The sequence below is a fragment of the Haliotis rubra genome, unplaced genomic scaffold (genome assembly GCF_003918875.1).
Source record: "Haliotis rubra isolate DU_JTF1 unplaced genomic scaffold, ASM391887v1 Scf1140, whole genome shotgun sequence".
Lineage (NCBI taxonomy): Eukaryota > Metazoa > Mollusca > Gastropoda > Lepetellida > Haliotidae > Haliotis > Haliotis rubra.
Window position 1 is genome coordinate 175432 of NW_025765049.1, and position 19003 is coordinate 194434.

The window sequence follows — 19003 nt, forward strand, 5'->3', positions numbered from 1 at the left end:
GAGAACAGGTTATTACTCCCAGAAAATGCCAGGGCATTGACTAAAGCCCCGCCAACCATCATAGCGATCGTATCCATTCTATATATATTTATTTTACTTTAAAATATTTTCTGGTATGATTCCTTGTTTTATGAGGACGTCCTTGGTGGCCATCGCCATCCCTAAATTCATGATGAACATACCCATATCCTGCAGGTCGAAATCGAGCTTGATAGTCGGTTGTTTAAGCACCATTTCTGTTAAACGAGCATATAATAGGGCTAGACTGGCTACCACGGTGGCGTGGTATGCATCGTTAACGAACGTTTTCCCCTCAGACATTATGTATATTATATAAAATCTATTTTTTTAATTATAACATAATATGGGGGTTGACCTCTGTTTGTTTTAATGGGGGTGGGGGTGGTTTTGGAGGTTTATTATATAACATAAATAATGTTGTCATGGCAGCAGCAGCTGCGCCTGCAATCCACAAAGTATAATTTTTTTGTGGTTCTAACTAAACAACCTTTTCTACCGGCGGCGACTCTTTTAGGATTCTTCTTCTTGATGACTTGTGTCGGTTCCTGTGTTGGAGTCGAGGTCATTTCCTGTTCCATCTTGTATTCCAGCTTTGAATGTCCGAATAATACCAGCATCAAGTGGCTGAATCAGGGATGTAGTGTTGGGAGGAAGAAAGTGAACTTTGACATTTGTCAACTTCACATGTTTGCAATTCTGGCTGGCTGCATTGTCCACGAGAAGTATCACGCAACACCCACGTGACCTACACTATCTATCAAAAGTTCTCAGCCAATAACAGAACATGTCAGAGGTCATCCACACCTTCTTGTTGAAACGGTACCGAGCATAGATTTCTGGATTGAAGTCTTTCCCAAAACAGTGTGGTCGTCGAAATTTCCCTATTATGAAGGGTTTCACTTTGATGGTACCTGTTGCATTGCAGCATAATGCAACTGTCACTCTTTCTTTCGACTTCTTCACACCAGGTGTTTTCTTAGAGGCAAGTGTGTGATTTAGTCCGACAAGCCGGTCTCGTCAAGATTGAGATGCCGTCTTCGTTGTAATTTTTCAAGACTGATTTCAATTCTTCTCTACCTTTAACTATTGCATTCTTATCAGCACTGGCAGCTTCCCCCTGATAATTTTGTTTCTTATTTTGATGACGAGATTTGAAGCGGTAAAGCCAACCGGGAGAATAACCAAACTCATTCATTCCTAATTTTCAGCTCAATTCCATGCCTTTCTCAGTTAACATTTTGTCATTTACTGAAGCATTTTTTGTGTTCATTTCTGTCATCCAAAGTGCTTCCTCTAATTTGGCATGTTTATCATTTCATTGTCTTGTGAGAGATAGAGAATCTTCCGAAATATTTGGCCACTTATCCTCACTTTTCCAAATGTCCGAAACAGTAGTTTTGCCGACAGAATGACCAAATTCCTCGCCAAAATGTTTACATCAAAAATCGAAACTGGCTTTAGGATTTCTTTCTTGGTATAGGCAAATTTCCTTTTTTTAAGCAGCAGTGATTTCGAAGTGCTTACGCTTAGCAGGTTGGCTAGCCATAGTGAAAATGCATTGCTTTGTGAAATGTTTACCCGTACATATAGCAGAATATTTTAACAACACACATTGACACTTCTCACTCAATATATTTGAAGTAAAAGTTGTTAAAGTGTTAACTGGACTGGTTAGGCTTTATGATAAAGGGATCAAAGGGATGAGTCGCTAAACAAAAAACGTGTCACTCTGGGAGGACCAGTCAGCAGCTCGGTCAACTTCAATCGTTCGGATTAACGCAGCTGTTTACAACTTAATTAGTCCAATCCAATCCGAGGCGGAAACTGAATCATCGGACTCACGAGGTGTCAATTATATACAATATATAGATAGATGATTTGGTGCCCAGTGAGTAGCGTTCGGAAGTGGATTCGGATTAACGAGGACCGGATTACCGTGGCCTGACTGTACTATTATTATTATAATTTTCCTTTTTAAATTGGCAATGCTTTGCTGTGATGATTGTCGCGGTTACCGGGACTAAAAACATGCTGTATTTGTGGTACAACACACAGCTGACGGTGCTCAAAGCGTGTCCGATGAACAGATCTTTCTCGAGATCTTCCCACAGATAAAGTCGGCGTTCCGGGGGAATGGGAAGGAAGTACGACGTTAAACTGGTGTAGATCTGTGTTATGGTCGACCCTATAGTTTTTGTCATCTTGGCCCTGAGCCGGGTTTCGTATCTAGTGTATAGCTTATCGATCTCATCGGTGAGCATTTTCTGAATCTTATCGAGAGCGTAGTCCCCAAAGTATTGTTTGGCTTTGCCGCCAACCGACGGTGCCACCAGTCTATCTCGTTTGTCATCACTTTTATCATCCGGCGACACCAACATTTTTTCAAGCAGTTCGTTGCACTCCATCTTATAATGTAACAAACGATTTTTAATTCTAATAAAATAATACCCGATGCACGTGAAACATAGCGAGATGAAAGTTAAGTTACACATGTGAGAATTTCCAAAGTCGGCATTTAATATAAAACTTTAAACTTTCATTTGCTAGAATTTGCTAGAAGTTTGTTAGAATTTGCTAAGCTGAAACACTCGATAAGTCTCGGGCTGGTCGGTTTTCAACATGAGCTTAGCATGTTTCGTTTCGACGAGCTGCTTCTTCACTCGTTCTCACTCGGGTTTGGTGGGGATGACGTCGTTTTCCCTTAAACATTCCTCGAACGAATCCCTGTCCTTGCAGTGAAACAGGGTGACTCATCGTGTTTGTTCCCTAAGGTCTTTCAACACCGAGTTGAATTTCTGCGTTAGCACCCAAACGCTGTGTTTGGCCGGAGAACACTAAGTAAGAAAACATGTCTCTCTTCTTTGTTATCGCTTTATTAGCGCTGCAGTCGTCCAGGATGAACAGCATCGACTCCCCTTTAAATTTCCCATGATAAGCTTTCAACCAAACCTGCAAATGAGTTCCCCGATCGACTTTGTGCCTGTCCGGTTTCGTCATCACCCAAGATCTCTTCGTGTACGTTTTGTTAATGTGCATAGTAGGGCACATGATAACGATGTTATCTAAGGTACCCCGGTAGTATCCCTCCAGCATATTCAGTACAAAAACGGTCTTCCCACAGCCGTCTGACTGCACACGATAGCACAGTGTGGGTCTCGAGGCAAATCAATAAATGGTTTGCACGATTCTGCCATTGTCTATAATATTAAGTTGCACGTCCATAATCACGTACAAATATACTTTTAATTTGCCTGCGGTTTGAGACTTCTTAGTGATTTGGATGGTTATCTCCTCGCTACCGTGCAACCGATCATCGTCCGTGGATCACATGTCCAGCCACAGCGCATACTTGGTGGTCAGGTAATCTCCGATCTGAACGGAGGATAGATCCTGGTCCTTGGTGATATTGACTTCCGGTGGGTGTCATGGTAGCTTTGTTATCTCGTCCCATAGCTGGTATGCCCTCATACCTTGACTGAACAGCTAGTTGGGCACGCCCTGGATGGTTATTTCCACTTTCGTGATTCCGGGATTCCAAGTGAGTTCGCTGTCTCTTCGAAACGGTTCGTAATCCTCCACATGAACGATCAAGATGCCTTTCATTGATCGCGCCGGCACTTTCAAGTTGACGTTCCACAGCGTGTCGCTCTTGTCCCGTACGATCGTTCTATGTTGCAGTATGCGATCGTACAGGATAGACAGCTTTCCCAAGTACTGGTTTCGAACCTGACGGGCCAGCTCCGGCTTGTTACCATGTCGAACTCCAGCGAGATGTTGTCGATGGTGTAGCTGGCCTCATCGTCGTTCGCATACGCACGACTTTGCTGTAGTCGTTAAAAGTGAGTTCGTATTCCAAACGATTGCCCAAAGCGGCCTGGTAAAACGGCTCGTGTCCCGTGAGTAACTCGAAGTTGAGCGGCACGCAAAACCGGTTCCCGTACGCTTCGGCAATGGATTTTTCGTCCGCGCCGGGATTTTGTCAAGCTGGTCTTGCATGAAGCCGTACCTGACTCACAATCGAGTTTTACTGATACCTTGATACACGTCGTTAACGTGTTCGCCCTCGCTTTTCGAGAGATCCATATAACGGAAAAACACGTCGCAATGGTCGATGCTCAACACCTCGTTGCCGTTGATTTTGATGATGGTTTTCTTGATGATGGCACGACCAATGTTCCGCACGAGCTCGCGTTTGTCATTGTCAGAAGTCAACGTGATGTTAAACGCCAGTCGAACAGTGCCGGGAACAATAAGGTCATTCTCACCCATGTTGGGGAATCAAACCAACAGCGTTTGGTTTTGATCTATCTTGCTCGGATTATTGGTGATGGTCACCGACTGATGCACAGCTTTGATGCCGAGAGGCTCTCTTAATCTTCGGAAAGGATGTAACTTTCTTCCGTATGGCATTGTTATATACATAAAGTATAAAAGTTTAATATAATTAATATAATTCTGGACATTCCGATTGATGATTTGGGTGCTGGTGCGCCCGATGATGGGAATTACGTTGAAGACACCTCATTCATCGGCGACACCATTAGCAACGAACTTTTAAGCAGACCGTAGATGAATATTACAGCACATTGAAGCGAGGTAAAAATTACGTCGAACCCTTGGGACGAGACGATTCCAAGTTCAAAATTGACAACAAAGGGACGCTGCGATTGAACGTTCATCCAGAGATTGATCTCATGAGAAAACACAGGAGAAAAACGCTTGCCTTGTCTACGCTAGCCAGTCATCATGGTGGGCAACTGATCCGTGATGAATTAAACATGCGAGATTACGGTATTGCATGACCCAAACAACTTCCACTAAGTAGTTAGTGATCTGCAAAACGTCAGGATACTCAGCAATGCCAGACACGCCAGGGCTAGACAGGGCATATATGGGGAAACTGAACGAAATCGATGAGCAAATCGCTCGCGAGAAAATAAAACTCAGTCAGGTCCAAGACGACGAGTCTCTGAAAACCATCATCGAAAAATGGTTGCGCGACTTCCGAGACGAGAGACGGACCCGATTGGAATCCATTTCCTCGAATTGAGAACAGTTTCGATCCCAGATCAGCCGCGTGCGGGAAACTATCGATCGCGTCCTGAACCAAGACACCACGTTGGCCGACAGGGTCCGAATTTTGTTCCGAGAGCAAGGGATCACCATTGCCAGCGTTCTTACGGCATTGGGCTTCATCATATCAACCCTGGTCGTATCTATGACTGGCGGCAGTGGCATACCATCACCAAGCAGTGGTGTCGGATAAAAAAACTCGGTGAAGCCCTGGCTAAACGAAATTACCCGACCTAGTCCCATACTGTGAACTGTGCATTCATCTTGATCAGCTGAGCACAATGGACAACGTTCAAGGTGAACGCCCTTCCACGCTGTAGTGAGCCGGTGAAAACGGAAAAGTATAACGACGGCAGAGCCGAATCGTTTTCGGCACGACAGTACAAGAAATTAACCCAAGGCACCATCTCCGAATTGAAAGTATCTGTTTTAGATATAGAAACCATCCTATTAATATAGGGTACCTAAGCATAAAGCTGCACATACGATTATGACTAGTGCCCACGGTCAAGGAACGCGATTACGAAAATGTGCCAACCTAGCGATCTCCGACCTCGGGGACACTCGCGGATCTAACGACCCAGAAATAAACGGTAAACTGTATGCCTTGCAACTGAAAAATAACATTTACAAACGCGTCGAAGTCCCCGCCGGTGGATCCGACAGTAACTTAAGTGATATCATCGATACTGCAGGAGCGAACAACAACACTCAGTACAGTTTAGTCCGCAGCGGTGGGGATAAATGGATGATATATCCAGCGTTCGGAGGCAAACTGTTCGAGTTAAACGATGTCGAGGCCATGGTCGTCTGCTCGAAACATGCAGTATGCCCTCGTCTTCACCGATGACAACAAATGGGTTTTGGCCCAATCTCGAGTCGACTGGTTTCTCAACATCACGCTCGGCTCTCCCTATGTGTTCACGGAAAACAAAGACCACTACAAAGTCGTGAACAACGGAACCCTGATCGTGGCTTACGTCCCGGCAGTGAGACGCACCATCGTCATCGAAGCCTTGTCGTGTCTTGATGTACTCACTCACATACTCTCGAGCAAACCTGGGATGCAAAACGTTGGATTGCCAATAGTATCTGAATTCGACAGCGTGACCAACATCCTAGAAAATATACCAGAGAATTCCACGCTGATCATCCAAGTCTACCTCGGTGAACCATCATCACCAGTCGAGATCGTGAAAGAAATCAAACTCTGGTGGACCAAACAACAACAATACAACGTTTGCTCTGTTTACGTGCGGGTGAACATCGATTCCCACAACAGTCTGCAGGGAGTCACCGTTACCGTGGAAGACACGATATCACTCCTTCCCGACAACATACATTTCATAGGGTTGAAGTGCACACCTGAGAAATTATCAGAAAATCAATTGGAAACTATTTTATAACATTTTATGGAGACAATGAACAGTCGTTATCCCAACGTCACGCTTGGTGATCTAGGATTCGATCTGCCTGGTAAGGAAAACACCTTGTACATCCTACACTTGAAAGACAACGTGTACGAGCGGGTGCCGCTAGCAGACTTTAAAGAGCTGGAATGGTTTATCAACATAACCCTCACCGCACCTTACATCTCTTCAAACAAAAATAGGTATGTCACCGAAATTAGGAACAACGGTGCCCTTCTCACGTCTTACATTCCGGATGCTGATTATGTAACAGTTATCCAAACACCATTTGGCCCGAGAAACATATTATTTTCACCCCGAGTCTTCAAAATTAAGTGGTGACTTACCCGATTACGAGTTAATGCGTTATATAAATATGAAACCAGGCACCACACTCTTCATAGAAATCTTTCTCAGATCCCCTGAAGGGGGTTCATGCCGACAACTTTTACCTGGGTTGACAATACATTGGGATGCCATGTCGCACGTTGTCATATCGTCATACAACTGGGATCAGAACCCTTACTGAGAATTACACCCCCCTCAACACCCCTCCATGGGTTTAGTATAGTCCAAGATTTACCTATTAAAATCTTACCTATTTTCCTCTACGATAATCTAAACCTTATAAGTCTTAAATACATTAATAAGAAATTAACGAAAAACTAAAAACATTATATCTTATAATATATAATACACAAACACAGGATGGGGCTGTACCCAGACGTAGAAGAAGTAGCAAAAACACTGGAAACTGTAGACGGGTTTCGTTTGAGACAGTTATGCGACATAAAACGTCAACTAGAACAAGATCGAGACATACAGAAAGCATTATGTAAGAAATACCATAGAGCTTTCAATTTCGTGGATGGGGCTGATACCACCCTTATGGCAACCAGTATGGGATTAGGTGCGGTAGTGGTAGGGTTATTGTCCACCATCGTAGCCACACCTATAGTGCTAGACATTGAAATAACAGCTGGAGTGTCAGGGTTGGTGGGATTGGTGTATGTCGCAAACTGCACTGTAAAGCATTGAAACAAGACGAAAGTAGAATTCTAACCGAAGCAAAGTTAAACACAATAGCCGATCATATTTCCACCGCACTCACGGACAGTAAAATCTCAGAGGAAGAATTTCGTTTGGTTCTCTCTGAACTCGCAAAATATCAAAAAATGAAACAAGAGATTCGAACCAAGTCTCGTAAAAGCACCGTCAGCGAAGACGAGGAAAAAAAGTACATAAACCAAGGGATACACAAGCCCAACAAAACTCCATTACGAAAACCAAAGAAATCATAGGAGATTCACATTAAATTGTTTCGCCGAGATCAACATAATATAGGTTGACCAGGAAGTGTTGGCTCGCGGTCATAGTGACCAGGAAGTTGGGTGGGGGATTCAAAAGTGGTATATACAATCGCGGTACGTGATTAGGGACTCCTCAAGGGTTCAATCTCTAAATTGAGCCCTTGGGGGGTGACCTGGTCACGTACCGCTATTGTATATACTGCTGCTCCTTCTCAATTTAAAATGAAAAATGATATATAGTTGATTCCAACGAAAGGTGTACACAGATAGGTACAAGGTGTCCAAAATAGAATTGCTTGCACTTTGTAATTCTTTTTACCAATGTAAAGTCAACATATTTGCCTCTTATCAAAATCGGTTGCCATCGCTAATATCTAAAAGTGACAAGTTGGTGGATCAGTGAAGTTAAAGGCTCATTTTCGACATTACCTACAAATACCAACATCATACCTTGTATATCCTGTGATTAGATGGGTTATATGTTGCCTAACATCCAAATTTACTGTTGTTCTGCATGCACAATATGTAAATGAATATCGAAACTCTGAAGCCATATCATGGTTTCTTTCATGTTTTATAACCTCAAGCTTTACGGAAATAGAACCATTTTGGTACCTTTGCTTGATGTAAGTGAAATAGCACCTCTTAGTGTTTTTTTCACAAACAAATCATTAGTACATATCTATCTTATTCATCTGAGAGACAACGGGTGGTAAGTACCACATAAAAAACTGTGCTTGTAGGTAACAAATATCACGTAAAACCTTGTATTTCATAAATGTTTATATATGTCAAACTCACAGTTTGGAATTTGTTTTCTAAATGCATAGGACATGTGAATGAAGATTGTTTTCACGCAGTGTAAGGCTTTCTCTTTGTTTTGTCTCAGTGTATGTCGGAAAGTAGCAATGTCATTTTAACTGATGGAAATATACTTCTCATCTAAAGTTTAGACTCACTAGAAGCACTCACTATATGTATTGTGTGTGTTTGTGTGTGTATATATATATATATAATGCTCACATCGAAGATTGATTTCTCCATACAAACTTTATGCAGATGAATTGCACGAGAAAAATGCATCATATTGCTGAAAAGCATGTGCAAATATCGTACACGTGAACAGCTGCGTTTTGGTGTAAGGTTTTGTTAAGGATTCGCCTATTTTTACTGATTTTTATCATTTATTGAACTCATGACAACAATCTCTTCAACGTTACGAATTAGTTTCAAAATACATCAGTTCATGTGTAAACTGTACCTTAAAACAGTATGGAATATTTAGCAAAGTTTAGTTTAAAACAGTCGCCTGAAGTAAGTGGCTATATTTACACTAGTGAGTCTAAACTGTTGATGAGAAGTATAGAAATTGAACTAAAATCATTACATCTGAAATTTTGTTTACCAAATGTTTCAACTGACATTTGTACCCAACGAAAGCACATAAAAAATGTTCAAAACGCTTAAACTATTACCATATACCATATAAAATGATGTACAGATAACATGTCACTAAAACAATCAATACATTATACGTCTTACTGAACTATAACTCTGCTTTAATTACCCATATTTTGCAATGACATTTGCTATTAGATAGATATTTACAGAAAGTTTTAACTACAAAAACGAGTTACCAACGAATAAGACATACCGTTGACAAATTTCCTTACTAAACCCATGCAACTTACTTCTGCTACAGTCTCAATTCTCCTATATTCGCAAATGCATTGGTGACAGCCCTGTACACGACATACAACTTCAAACACACTGACTGATGTTACCTACAAATTCGGAATGTTACCTACGAATCTACCGTTTATCACGTGATATCATGCAAACTTTTACTTTTATCACCAAGATCAACTGACATTTCAACGAATACATGTTATCTACAAATGCCGTGAACCACAACCGGGAAATCCCAGAGGGACACCATGTCTTACCAAACCCTCACTAAAATTAAAGTTGTTTAGTTGTAACAGGTGTCATATGCATCCTATGTTATTGTGACATGGGTTTATTAACATAACATTCTTGCAAATGTAAAACACACTTACTAGTCCCCAATATGTTGTCTGGTCTCATCTATGATGACTTCCAAATGGAACACATGTCACGTGTTGTCATTCCACCAATCTATTTGCATGTGATCAGTTGTTGGTACTTGTAGGTAATATTTGGGAGTTAAAATTTTACTTAAAATTTATTTTGTGTGATATCTTCGTAAAAACAGCACAGAAAATGTTTAGATGTAGCACACGTATACTTTGTGGCCCTTTGCGCTTGAACTTAGGATATCATTCACTAATGTGTTCAGTTGTGGAAACAGCAACATAATTTATTGTATTTGTAGATAACGTGATTGTTTCTACCAAATCAGACTTTGATTTTCTAGCATTTTTTTTCAGATTATTACCTGTAAAAAATATTATGTAATGTCACTGTATTTAAGTGTTTGAAATATTAATGCTGCAAAAAGTAATACGAAACATAACCTTGTGTTGCATTTACATAAATTGACAGAGTCATTGAAAACTGTATTCGTAGGTAACGCAAGAAAATACCCCTTGAAAGCAAATTACCAAAATTACGAATTAAGCCCTCGACAAAATCATTTCAGGGGATTTATTCATGAAATATTTGGCAATCAGATTAATAAACTTCTGTTCATCCAATTTGACTAGTATTAAACACACAGCATGTTTTCAACAATACATTTGTAAAATAAAACTCAAAATGAATAAAAGTGGCCTGTTTTTATCTCCCATAAGCCTAATTTTTAATCACAAATAGTCATGTTATATATGGCCCGAATCGTCTCACTTGTGCCGATGTGATGGGCATCCTGAAATAAATGAAGGTAGTAATGCTAAAATGATATGGACCCAAACATGCTGTGTACACTTTTCGTTGGAATCGACCATATATTCAGAGACTACGCGTTAGTAAGGCACTAATCCAGCACACAAAATCAGCGATCTAACCCACTCAGCCACAGTGGCTTCAGCAAAAGGCATTGTGTAAACGACCCGTGAAGATTCGGACTAGAATTGGTCTTCGGCAACCCAATCTTGCCTGTCGTACAAGGCGACTAAAGGGATCGGGTGGTCAGACTCGATGACTTGGCTCGATGTCATCGTATCCCAATTGGGTAGATCGATGCTCATGCTGTTAATCACTGGATCATTTACAGACTGCCACCATATAACTATGATATTGTGCAGCTTTAAACAATAAACATACATACAAACAAACAAGTGGTTGTTCCTTCTAATACATGCATCTAGTGTGTACATTGTAGTTAGAATAATCGGAAGTATTTTCAGTACAACTATGCAATGTTCTCTTACCGTGCGTGAGACTTGGGTACTTTTCTGGTGTAATCCGTTCAAAATGAAGGGTGTACATCAAATCTCTCGTCCATTAACTACATAGCGTGTTCAGTGAAACTCAGTGTGTCAGTCATGCCCTCTGTCACAAAGGGAAGTGTTTTGAAGAGATACACGCTGTAATGCTATACAAGCTCACAGCTAGCTATTACACATCCGGTCATTGCGTAACTCCGTTTCGTATAACATACACAGCAGTACCGACCATCGTTCTGTCACTGTTGTTTTAGGTCATACGGAATTGAGTGAGTGAGTGAGTGAGTGAGTGAGTGAGTGAGTGAGTGAGTGAGTGAGTGAGTGAGTGAGTGAGTGAGTGAGTGAGTGAGTGAGTGAGTGAGTGAGGTGAGTGAGGGGGTGAGTGGGGGAGGGTGGAGGGAGGGAGCGTGTATTCACTAAGACCGGTATTAATCAGTTAATCATCCGATTCAAATCACTTTGGAGAGACTAGAGGGGCCGGGCTACTTTATTATACATCACGAATATTATCTAAGAAAAGTATATTTATATAAATTATGTACATTTCAAAGACTAGATGTTAGTTTACATTTCTGAGTGCCAATTAATTATCCTGATCTAAACAAATCGGAACCTCTCCTATTTCTCATAGCAAATGCAGAACTAATAGAATAACATTTCACACGACGTGACATAAATGAATTGGTAAAGGTTTACGCCACAATATTATGGCGATCACAAATTGTATCCATTAGGGGAATGGAACCTGCGTGTTTGGAGAGAACGGTTTATCCATCTTGCTGCCCAACTGCCTCTCGACGTGACATGACATAGAACTGAAGTTTAGCCGGTATGTTGCCTATCGACAATAACAAACCGCTCAGGCTGCAGTAAACACCTTATCTGATACTGAAACGTGCCCAAACTCATAAGCCAAAACACTTGACCAGGATGATGCTTTAGTAATGATACGCAGCACATAGTGACGACTTTCTTTACATGATTTAACAGGAGAAGAATTCAAATATGAAACTAGACAAAAACCCTATGCTGGAACTCCGTGTTTACGTTTGTCTTCATAATATTAACTGGCCATCTACGGAAACATATTTCATTTGTTTGGTTTATTTGTTGTTTAACGCTCTCAACAACATTCCAGATGTATGTTGGCGGTCTGTAAATAATCGAAGCTGGACTAGACAATCCAGTGATCAACATCATGAGCATCGATGTTTCGTGATTGGAGTACGATAATATGTATCAACCGAGTCTGCGAGCCTGACCCCCTGATCCCGTTAGTCGCCTCAGTCACGACAAGAAGTTATAACCCGGATCTCCACAGCTCGGGGATGAGAATGATTCATCACAGGATATATTCTTGGTCTACGTTACGCGGAAGTCAAATCAAGCCGCATGCTGTAAATAAAATGATAAACAAGGGTTGGCGGCAGGGTCAAGATTACCCCAAGCTCTAGAGGCAGCAATTTAAGTTCCTTATGCACCACTTGAATGGCGATGTCGATTCCTTCGGGAGAAAGCGGAGACGGCTGTACACACGGCCTGGAAACATAGAAAGGGGGCGAATAATGAACATGTAATTTTAATCAAAAGCAGCCTGGAAACGTGGACGGGGGCCAAAAATGAACATGTACGCATAATCAAACGCAGCCTGGAAACATGGAAGGGGCGAATAATGAACATGTAAGTATAACCAAAAGCAGCCAGGACACATGGAAGGGGACGAATAATGAACATGTAAGTATAATCAAAAGCAGCCTGGAAACATGGACAGGGGCGAATAATGAACATGTAAGTATAATTAAAAGCAGCCTGGAAACATGGACGGGGGCGAATAATGAACATGTAAGTATAATCAAAAGCAGCCTGGAAACATGGACAGGGGCGAATAATGAACATGTAGCTATAATCAAATGCAGCCTGGAAACATGACCAGGGGCGAAAAATGAACATGTAGCTATAATCAAACGCAGCCTGGAAACATGGAGGGGGGCGAATAATGAACATGTAAGTATAATCAAAAGCAGCCTGGAAACATGGAGGGGGGCGAATAATGAACATGTAAGTATAAGCAAAAGCATCCTGGAAACATGGACGGGGGCAAATAATGAACATGCAGCTATAATCAAAAGCAGCCTGGAAACATAGAAAGGGGCGAATAATGAACATGTAAGTATAATCAAATGCAGCCTGGAAACATGGCGAGGGGCGAAAAATGAACATGTAGCTATAATCCAAAGCAGCCTGGAAACATGGAAGGGGCGAATAATGAACATGTAAGTATAATCAAAAGCAGCCTGGAAACATGGAAGGGGCGAATAATGAACATGTAAGTATAATCAAAAGCAGCCTGGAAACATGGAAGGGGCGAATAATGAACATGTAAGTATAATCAAAAGCAGCCTGGAAACATGGACAGGGGCGAATAATGAACATGTAAGTATAATTAAAAGCAGCCTGGAAACATGGACGGGGGCGAATAATGAACATGTAAGTATAATCAAAAGCAGCCTGGAAACATGGACAGGGGCGAATAATGAACATGTAGCTATAATCAAATGCAGCCTGGAAACATGACCAGGGGCGAAAAATGAACATGTAGCTATAATCAAACGCAGCCTGGAAACATGGAGGGGGGCGAATAATGAACATGTAGCTATAATCAAAAGCAGCCTGGAAACAAGGACGGGGGCGAATAACGAACATGTAGGTATAATCAAATGCAGCCTGGAAACATGGACGGGGGCGAAAAATGAACATGTAGCTATAATCAAAAGCAGCCTGGAAACATGGCCAGGGACGAATAATGAACATATAAGTATAATCAATAGCAGCCTGGAAAAATGGACGGGGGCAAATAATGAACATGTCATTATAATCAAAAGCAGCCTGGAAACATGGAGGGGGGCGTATAATGAACATGTAGCTATGATCAAATGCAGCCTTGAAACATGGAAGGGGGCGAAAAATGAACATGTAGCTATAATCAAAAGCAGCCTTGAAACATGGAAGGGGGCGAATAATGAACATGTAAGTATAATCAAAAGCAGCCTGGAAACATGGAGGGGGCGAATAATGAACATGTAAGTATAATCAAAAGCATCCTGGAAACATGGACGGGGGCGAATAATGAACATGTAAGTATAATCAAAAGCAGCCTGGAAACATGGAAGGGGCGAATAATGAACATGTAGCTATAATCAAAAGCAGCCTGGAAACATAGAAAGGGGCGAATAATGAACATGTAGCTATAATCAAAAGCATCCTGGAAACATAGGAAGGACGAATAATGAACATGTAAGGGATAATCAAATGCAGCCTGGAAACATGGAAGGGGGCGAATAATGAACATGTAAGTATAATCAAAAGCAGCGCTGGAAACATGGAAGGGGCGAATAATGAACATGTAAGTATAATCAAAAGCAGCCTGGAAACATGAACAAGGGGCGAATAATGAACATGTAGCTATAATCAAAAGCAGCCTGGAAACATAGAAAGGGGCGAATAATGAACATGTAAGTATAATCAAATGCAGCCTGGAAACATGGACGCAGGGTGCGAAAAATGAACATGTAGGTATAATCAAAAGCAGCCTGGAAACATGGAATGGGGGCAAAAATGAACATGTAGGTATAATCAAAAGCAGCCTGGAAACATAGAAAGGGCGAATAATGAACATGTAGGTATAATCAAATGCAGCCTGGAAACATGGACGGGGGTGAATAATGAACATGTAAGTATAATCAAAAGCAGCCTGGAAACATGGAGGGGCGTAATAATGAACATGTAAGTATAATCAAAAGCATCCTGGAAACATGGACGGGGGCAAATAATGAACATGCAGCTATAATCAAAAGCAGCCTGGAAACATAGAAAGGGGCGAATAATGAACATGTAAGTATAATCAAATGCAGCCTGGAAACATGGCGAGGGGCGAAAAATGAACATGTAGCTATAATCCAAAGCAGCCTGGAAACATGGAAGGGGGCGAATAATGAACATGTAAGTATAATCAAATGCAGCCTGGAAACATGGAAGGGGCGAATAATGAACATGTAAGTATAATCAAAAGCAGCCTGGAAACATGGAAGGGGCGAATAATGAACATGTAAGTATAATCAAAAGCAGCCTGGAAACATGGACAGGGGCGAATAATGAACATGTAAGTATAATTAAAAGCAGCCTGGAAACATGGACGGGGGCGAATAATGAACATGTAAGTATAATCAAAAGCAGCCTGGAAACATGGACAGGGGCGAATAATGAACATGTAGCTATAATCAAATGCAGCCTGGAAACATGACCAGGGGCGAAAAATGAACATGTAGCTATAATCAAACGCAGCCTGGAAACATGGAGGGGGGCGAATAATGAACATGTAGCTATAATCAAAAGCAGCCTGGAAACAAGGACGGGGGCGAATAACGAACATGTAGGTATAATCAAATGCAGCCTGGAAACATGGACGGGGGCGAAAAATGAACATGTAGCTATAATCAAAAGCAGCCTGGAAACATGGCCAGGGACGAATAATGAACATATAAGTATAATCAATAGCAGCCTGGAAAAATGGACGGGGGCAAATAATGAACATGTCATTATAATCAAAAGCAGCCTGGAAACATGGAGGGGGGCGTATAATGAACATGTAGCTATGATCAAATGCAGCCTTGAAACATGGAAGGGGGCGAAAAATGAACATGTAGCTATAATCAAAAGCAGCCTTGAAACATGGAAGGGGGCGAATAATGAACATGTAAGTATAATCAAAAGCAGCCTGGAAACATGGAGGGGGCGAATAATGAACATGTAAGTATAATCAAAAGCATCCTGGAAACATGGACGGGGGCGAATAATGAACATGTAAGTATAATCAAAAGCAGCCTGGAAACATGGAAGGGGGCGAATAATGAACATGTAGCTATAATCAAAAGCAGCCTGGAAACATAGAAAGGGGCGAATAATGAACATGTAGCTATAATCAAAAGCATCCTGGAAACATAGAAAGGACGAATAATGAACATGTAGGGATAATCAAATGCAGCCTGGAAACATGGAAGGGGGCGAATAATGAACATGTAAGTATAATCAAAAGCAGCCTGGAAACATGGAAGGGGCGAATAATGAACATGTAAGTATAATCAAAAGCATCCTGGAAACATGAACGGGGGCGAATAATGAACATGTAGCTATAATCAAAAGCAGCCTGGAAACATAGAAAGGGGCGAATAATGAACATGTAAGTATAATCAAATGCAGCCTGGAAACATGGACGGGGGTGAAAAATGAACATGTAGGTATAATCAAAAGCAGCCTGGAAACATGGAGGGGGCAAAAATGAACATGTAGGTATAATCAAAAGCAGCCTGGAAACATAGAAAGGGGCGAATAATGAACATGTAGGTATAATCAAATGCAGCCTGGAAACATGGACGGGGGTGAAAAATGAACATGTAGGTATAATCAAAAGCAGCCTGGAAACATGGAAGGGGCGAATAATGAACATGTAAGTATAATCAAAAGCATCCTGGAAACATGGAAGGGGCGAAAAATAAACATGTAGCTATAATTAATAGCATCCTGGAAACTTGGCCAGGGGCAAAAAATGAACATGTAGCTATAATCAAAAGCAGCCTGGAAACATGGAGGGGGCGAATAATGAACATGTAAGTATAATCCAAAGCAACCTGGGAACATGGAAGGGGCGAATAATGAACATGTAAGTATAATCAAAAGCATCCTGGAAACATGGAAGGGGCGAAAAATAAACATGTAGCTATAATTAATAGCAGCCTGGAAACAAAGACGGGGACGAATAATGAACATGTAAGTATAATCAAAAGCAGATTGGAAACTTGGACAGCGACGTATAATGAACATGTAACTATAATCAATAGCAGCCTGGAAACATGGACGGGGGCGAATAATGATCATGTAGCTATGTACATGTAATCAATAGCAAGAGGCCATCTATGCTGTCTCTGTCAGTAGCATGACTTTTCACCACGTTGACATAATTTCACAGGGAATGTAGGCTATAAATGGATAGGGGGATATAATGTAACCCTGGCCTATACTAAACCTTATATTGTATTCATACACATTCTGCAAAATATGTTGGGGATGGAAATGTGTAACATTTTAAAAAATTAAATCACATAAAGAACATGTGAACTTCGTCCCTCATGTGTCTGTATCAATCCATATAATACAATACATTTCTGTGATCACAAAATATGTACATGATAATAATAGAAACAATGGCATTTCAAAGACAGCAAGTTTTCATTTTTCCACAGCCAGTATCAGAAGACATTATATTGACACGGTATCTCCATCACCCTGTTTTCTGGTCTCCCAATGCCAGTCAGGAAGACGATGTAGGCCAAGGTCAGCTCAATACAAAGGCTCACCAGGGCTTGGAGGAGCCAACGTATCTCTATACAGGAAGAAGTGATAAGTGTCTGAGTAGGTGTTATGTGGTTGGTGTAAAAATATTAATAACTATAAGGATATGACCCGTACAGTGTTTGTGCAGGACACATCCGGGATATCTACACACTTTCATCAGCTCAACGAAGGGACACTTTAACAACTGAATTACCCCCCTTTAGATCGAATGAACAGTTTCCCTCTCCTAGAATCGTTAGTGAACGGACAATTGTAATTTAACAACTAAATTACCCCCATCAGTAGATAAAGTGAACAGATTCACACTCTTAGACCATGTTAGTAAACGGACCATTGTAGTTTAACAACTGAATTTCCTCCCTCAGTAGATAAAGTGAAGAGATTCACTCTCTTAGAGCCTGTTAGTGAACAGACCATTGTAGTTTAACAACTAAATTACCCCCATCAGTAGATAAAGTGAACAGATTCAGTCTCTTAGAGCAGTTAATGAACGGGACATTGTAGTTTATTTCTCCTTTATCAAAATAACACCCATATTTCGACTTAGTAAAGTAAAATAACATTTGACTGAATGAACATCTTTACAAAAACGAACAACCATATTTAACATTTCAATAATATGATTTTCTTCGGCCTAGTGTGTTAGAAAACCTAAAAGTGTCCTGGTTTGCATTCATTACAAGTACAGTATTGCATGTGTCTTAACGTATCATCTAAGTAGTATCATGCTGCCGCGAGCATGGTATCCATATACTGGCAGTAAAGTACGCAGCACCCCCTACCTCCACAAACACGCGTGTGCCCAGGATAGACAAGGAAGTGAGTGAGATAATTTTTATTATCTAATCCTGCTTGAACAAAAAGCCTATATTCCAACCTATATCTAATCCTGCTTGAACAAAAAGCCTATATTCCAACCTATATCTAACCCTACCTGACGGGAGACAAACTTCAGACAAACATCTACTTTACAAGCATTAAATGTAATTTCAAAAGAAGGGAGTTATTAGAAATTACAAAACATTCCATTCCTTTAGTTCTAGGACTAATGAAGGTCACTGAAATCTTACATGCTACTTTAAAGTGAAGATCTTTACTTATATATCTGTATTTTTAGGGAAACATGACAACTGACCATTGCATTGCAGGAAGAGTGGGGAATAATTCCGCAAAAGCGACTTCGTCGACTTATCCAGTCAATGCCGAGACGGTGCCGAGAAGTATTTGCTGCAAATAGTGGCCATACAAAGTATTGACCTTGACGCCATCTTGTGGACTCAGGTAAACAGAAACACAACAATAAAGGTTGATGTTGTGTTGGCAAGCTCTTTGTCTATAGACGTGTGGATTTTCACCTTTTTACAATTGAAATTACAAGCAATAATTGCTATTAAGCTAACATAATAGATTCTTC

General features: G+C 40.9%; 1 protein-coding gene across 4 annotated transcripts in view; it reads right to left on the reverse strand.

Moving 5' to 3' along the window:
- The window catches only part of LOC124253313 (adhesion G protein-coupled receptor B1-like), a 76983-nt gene extending 65651 nt beyond the window's left edge, over positions 1–11332 (reverse strand). For 3 of the 4 annotated variants that reach the window (XM_046687085.1, XM_046687072.1, XM_046687064.1), the window contains exon 1: positions 11167–11332. The gene's annotated coding sequence lies outside the window, so the exon portion shown is untranslated. The remainder of the gene's footprint in view (positions 1–11166) is intronic. The other variant, XM_046687078.1, reaches the window with a different exon arrangement.
- Positions 11333–19003: the final 7671 nt, after the last annotated feature.